At 33.1% G+C, this 5,886-nt stretch overlaps 1 non-coding gene across 1 annotated transcript; it reads left to right on the plus strand.

Annotated features, from left to right (window-relative positions):
* Positions 1-1,311: 1,311 nt before the first annotated feature.
* On the plus strand, positions 1,312-1,402 carry Mir3836a (microRNA mir-3836a). The gene is given in 1 exon segment (NR_038659.1): positions 1,312-1,402. It is a non-coding gene; the product is annotated as a microRNA mir-3836a (primary transcript).
* Positions 1,403-5,886: the final 4,484 nt, after the last annotated feature.

Consider the following 5,886-nt stretch of genomic DNA (forward strand, 5'->3'; position numbering starts at 1 on the left):
ACGAACTTTTGTACATTACTACAAAATGTTTTCGATACTTAGTTAGCATTGGCTGTTTGTATGCTAATTTATGGTCATAGTACAGCCAATACTCGCTTCAGTTCGGATTCAATAACGACTAAAACGAATAAAAGTTGAATGGGTGTTTTTGTTCCAAATTACTATTCAATCTAATTAATGAAGAAGCTCACTTCGAAATGAGTAGTACCTTTAGTGGCAATATGGTCGAAATTTACACAAATTGATTTATTTTTGAGTTGTTTCCATGAAAATGAAATAAGTTAACTTTGATTCCTTGTTCATAATCGAGCAAAATGGTGTGGGTGCTCAGAATCTGAGTTATGGTAATTATGTTATAGTACTTCCCATTTGAACGATGACCCCGAGTATTTTTTTCTCTTAAAATACTTATTGGATGTTGCTGAATGTCGATTTAGTTTTTTACGAAAATCTTAAGAAGGGTTTGCTAGTTATACACACTGATCCAGAAATACTGAGTCTGTTCCAATTAAAAACAATTTAACATTCTTGTGGGGTTGTACGTTAAATAATTGTCAAGAAAAATCAAATTCGGTTGCAGTGTTGCAAATTATAAGCAAACATATTTTCAAATCTGTTGCCAACAGACTCAGTATTTCTGGATCAGTCTGTACTAAAAAACGTAAAAAAAAACGATTTTCCATTTACCGTAAAGTAAAATAAAGTTAAAAATGCAATTTTTAAAATTCAATATCTCCTAAACTAGATGGTCAATCTTTTTCATCTTTGCGCCATCGAAGCAAAATACTTTGAACAATAATCTGTAAAAATTTTAAAGAGATCTTAAGAAAGTGAATTTAAGCACCAACTACCTTAGATACAAAATTATTGAATTAGAAGTAATTTCTGGAGCATTGTCTTAAAAATTTGATAATTCGAAACATAAAAAGAATTTCGAAAAGTTTTAGTCGTAAAAAATAAACACATTTTTAAATTACTTGATGATGGACTAACTGATTTTTTCGTAAGGCACAGAGTTTTGACACAAAACGCTTGGTTTCATACTTATTTCCCAACGCTGTATAAGACATGACATTGTAAGAATTAGTTTTGTTTATATTCTCACCTGACGAACATCACTTTGTGGTTGAAACGTTGTGTTTCAAATAAACGTTTGGTGTGTCAGGTTTTTAAACTGTGTTTTTGGTAATCATTCCCATGCCAAAAGGATGCAACAAAAGTTGGTATCTTTCTTATAAACTAGTGAAATTTTACGCAAGTGTTCAAAAGCTGGGACTGATGTAGAACAAACACTTAGAACTTATCACAATTTTTTTGAAATGTCTGTCAGGTCTACCTCTGCTTAAGTTGATATTTATTTAATTATCACTGGGCAAGGTAGACTTTACAGCCGTTTCTTCAATCTTCAATCAACAGCAAGCAGTAACTTTCGAACGGAACACGAAGTCTGTGATATTCTTCATTTTATAATTTAACAAATGAAGAGTCATGGCTTGGTTTTTCGTTCAACACCACTTCGTCCAACGTTCCTTGAAAGTAGCGTATTTATTGAAAAGACTTTTTGAAATTCACCACTGAGTTGGCATAGGGTAGTAATGCAGACCATTGTAATTGTACTACTTCCTAGGGCAGCTTAGTAGATATGCTGTGCCGGTTCAAATTCACTTCGTCTGCGCATGCGCCATTTCAGGGATTCCCCCGATGCAAAATATTGTAGCTATTTTTAGATCATGATGTCATGGCAATTTTTGGATCATGACGTCAGGATAAGAATCTCCAGAGAAATCTCACATTGAAAATTATGGGAATCCCTGCGGTCATTGTTATATTTAGATATTTATGCCAGGGTGGGATATGGTTGCTTTAGGGTTTTGTAGTGTATTCAAATTAATAAAAATGCATTTATTTTATACAGACATATTTATTAATTATTATAACAGTTACACTTAAACAAACGTATGTACATATATACTTATTATTTATATTTTTGCCCTAACATCTTCATATAACTTTTTACTTCACAATGCATGCAGTTTCGTTCTTGAATCTCGGTTTCACCTTTGCATTTGGGGCATACAAATTTGGTTGGAACGGACATAGTGTTGCGGAAGTTAAATGCTGTTTCTTCCTGGATTGTGACTCATTAAGGTAAGCCCTAACGCTTCGTGGGAATCCCCAATGTTGATGCTATTTTTAGATGATGATGTCATGGTTTGAATTTGTATGCGCATGCGTCACTTTGGGGAATCCCACATTGAAAATTATATGAATCCCCGATGTCAGTGCAATTTTTGTATCATGATGTCATACTTATTTTTGGATTATGACGTCAGTATGGGAATCCCCTTTTGGTATTACCATGATCTCATGGTTGCTTTTAGATTATGATGTCACACTTATTTCCAGATCGATGAGTCAATGTTTATATTATATTATGTATAATATTACAATTCTTGGCTTACGACATGATTAATATAATTTAAGCCTTTTTGGTTTCCTTAATTTGGTCCATTTAATGAAGAAAATATAAGAGAATGTATCAGGATCATATAAGTTGCAACAGCGTGGAGTATCCAGCAGCAGGCATGTGATAAAGGCGTAAGCGGTTATGGCGTGGGCGGCGGTGACGAGTGTCTTTCATGTTTATAGTTTTAATTGAAACCCAATCACATTTCTTTCGATAAGAAACTATAACGGCTGGATTTCAGTCGTTAATTACAATTAAATGAAAAAGCAGGTAAATCCCCCAAACTGGATCATGAGTAATCGTATATACTGATTGAATATTGTATATCGTGGTAATATGGTCTCCACGGATCTTCATATCGGTCGAGATGTTGAATCAGTTGAAACTTGTGTTAAAAGTAAGATTCAATCTCCTAAATTGATTAAAGAATAATAAGTGTTACCTCAAGTATACAAATTTATTATTATGATCGTAATACCGTTTTGGGCTTAGATTGTATCGATGATTTTGAAGTACAATTGTTGTACAATTTTTTGACAAATTTATGCTAGTACACTATTCAAATATTTTCCAACCCCATTTAAGGATGTTATGACTACAGGTGAAACTTTGCGTGTAAACAGTGAGAAAGGGCACATACTTTTTGATGAGGTAATGGGAACAGGTTTCTGTTTTTGATCTCATATGAGCTTACTTTTATTTAATTATACAGGGCGTTTACCAAAGAAAACTACGTTTTATAAATGCTTTCTTATTTACTAGCTTATTTATTTCACAGTTCCACAATTATACTGTATTAATACATAAGATAACTTTCGTTATCCCAACATTCCTCTTCATTTTCGGAATTTTGTTTATTTTCAATCAGATAATCGTCATTATCCCAACTTTCATCCTGATCGTTAACGTTTTGTTTATTTTCAGTTAGATAATTTTCGTTAGTCCAACTTGCTTCTTGGTCTTCTGCGTTTTGTTTATTTTCAGTCAGATAATTTTCGTTATCCCAACTTTCTTCCTGATCTTCGGCGTTGTGTTTATTTTTATTAAGATAATTTTCGGTATCCCAACTTTCTGTCTGATCTTCTACGTTTTGTTTATTTTCGGACTCCCTTTTTCTTTTTGCGTCCTCTTCTCTGTGACACTTAAAAATGTGTTTGGCCATCCTGTGCCATACTAGCCTATGTAGGTTATTATAGGCACATGTCACCATATCCTCTACAACATAAACAATTACCTTTAAGTTATAAATGACACAATACCTTAAATTAGACTTACCAGTGCATAAGCTGGCTGATGGTTTTCTTATTGGACTATTCATCTTTTTAAAGGTCTAACTTAAGTCACTCGAAAAGAACTCGTATTTAACTTAAGATAAAATCTGCAGAAGTTTCCATATGTTTATATAGGAAGTTTTGTGACAAAGAAGCTATATTAGAAAAAGATGAGAATTTACAATTTACCCTTGTTGCCTTTAATTTGCTCCACCTCTCAAAATTCATCCAATAAGAATTGAAACTTATTTAGTAAACGCAAACTTGAAATGGAAGGGATGACAACCCGCCAATTTCATAGGTCAATTTTATTTTGTCATAGCTTGTTTTTGTCTGCGCGTGGGTCACTTTGGAGAATCTCGCATTGAAAATTATGTGATTACCCTGATGTCAGTGCTATTTTTGTATAATGATGTCATGGTTATTTTTGAATCATGATGTCAGGATGGAAATCTCGTGGGGAATCACACATTGAAAATTATGGAATTACCCTCCTGGCATTGCAATTTTTGGATCATGAGGTCATGGCTGCATTTAGATTATGACATCATAGATATTTCCGGATTGTTGTATCATGTATGGTATTAAAATTTTGGGCTATGACATGATCTTCACATCTATTGGTTTCCTAAATTTGATTCATTCAATGAAGAAAGTTTAAGAGATGGTATCAGGATCGCATAAGTTGCAACTGTATAGAGGTGTATCCAGCAGCAGACATGCGATGAAGATGCAAGCGGCCGCAGCGTGGGCGTAGGTGGCGGCATATGTTTACTTCAATCGCATTCCTTTTGATAGCAACGGCTAGCTTTCAGTCTTAAGTTACATTTAAATAATAATTCCTGAATACAAATTGTGAGAACCACATGATAAAATTACGATGATGTCATGGCTATTTTTAGATCATGATATCACCGCTTCTTTCAGGGAATCCCTGACGTAATTGCTTTTGTTGAATTATGTGATGACATGGTTATTTTAAGATCAATGAGTCACCACCATCGAAGGACCATGATATCATGTCTATTCTTGGATCGACGAATCACCGCTATTGTTTGTTGCATAATAATACCATGGTTATTTTTAGATTATGACATAATAATTCTAAGTGAAATTTACCCCGTACCCTTCAAACCCTACATTTATTCAATATAAACCACGACATAAGCTTAAAATTTCATTCTGTTTAACCACATCTTCAGTACTAGTTACATCAGTGTGAATTAAATAAAAATTTATTACTTTGTGCTTGTGAAGAAAAGAAAAACAGAAATACTATTCAAGAATTCAAGATGAGTAGTGCAGCATTTGAAAGCTTAAACCTTAAAGCATAAAATGGAATCATTTGATAGTGTTGAAAGTATTAAAGTTTATGAAATGTTACATTGCGTAAAGGCATTTCAAAAACTATCAACAAAATATGGAATGAAGGTTATGGTGCAATGTGAGGGATTTTCATTCATATTACCATTTCGATTTACTGAGCACCTCAGCGATGAAGAAATTGATATTTTGAATGAAAAAATAAAAAATGGTAACAAATTATTAATGATCAGTAAAGAAGCGATAGGAAACACTTCAAAAATCAAACAATCTTTTTTATATTATGTTTCTAGAGTTATTGTTGAATATCTGAATATTGTTGAATATTAAAATGTTAAAACCACAAAGTACAAAAACAAAAAGTAAAAATTATACAACCATTAAAAGTATTGAAAGTCCTGATAATGATATTTATCTGAAAATTGGTGTGCAGCCATAACCCCTTATGTAATGTATAATGAACCACCTGATGTGAACATGGTTATTTTTAGATCATGACATCACCGCTTTTTTCGATGAATTATTGACGTAATTGATATTGTTGAATTATGATGTCATGGATATTTTAAGATCAATGAGTTACACCCATTGTTGGATCATGATATATATCATGTCTATTTTAGGATCTTGGAGCAAAATTAAGCCTTTCACCCCTATCAGTTTCCTAAATTTGTTCCATCTAGCGAAGAAAGTTTAAAAGATGGTATCAGGATCGCATAAGTTGTAGTATCTGCATCCAGACTCATGTGTGTGTGTGTTTGAATGAACTCGAGTCACATTTCTTTGATAAGAAGGAATAGTAACGGTTGGTTTTCATCTTCCTCA

The sequence above is a fragment of the Tribolium castaneum genome, chromosome 4 (assembly GCF_031307605.1).
Source record: "Tribolium castaneum strain GA2 chromosome 4, icTriCast1.1, whole genome shotgun sequence".
Classification (NCBI taxonomy): domain Eukaryota; kingdom Metazoa; phylum Arthropoda; class Insecta; order Coleoptera; family Tenebrionidae; genus Tribolium; species Tribolium castaneum.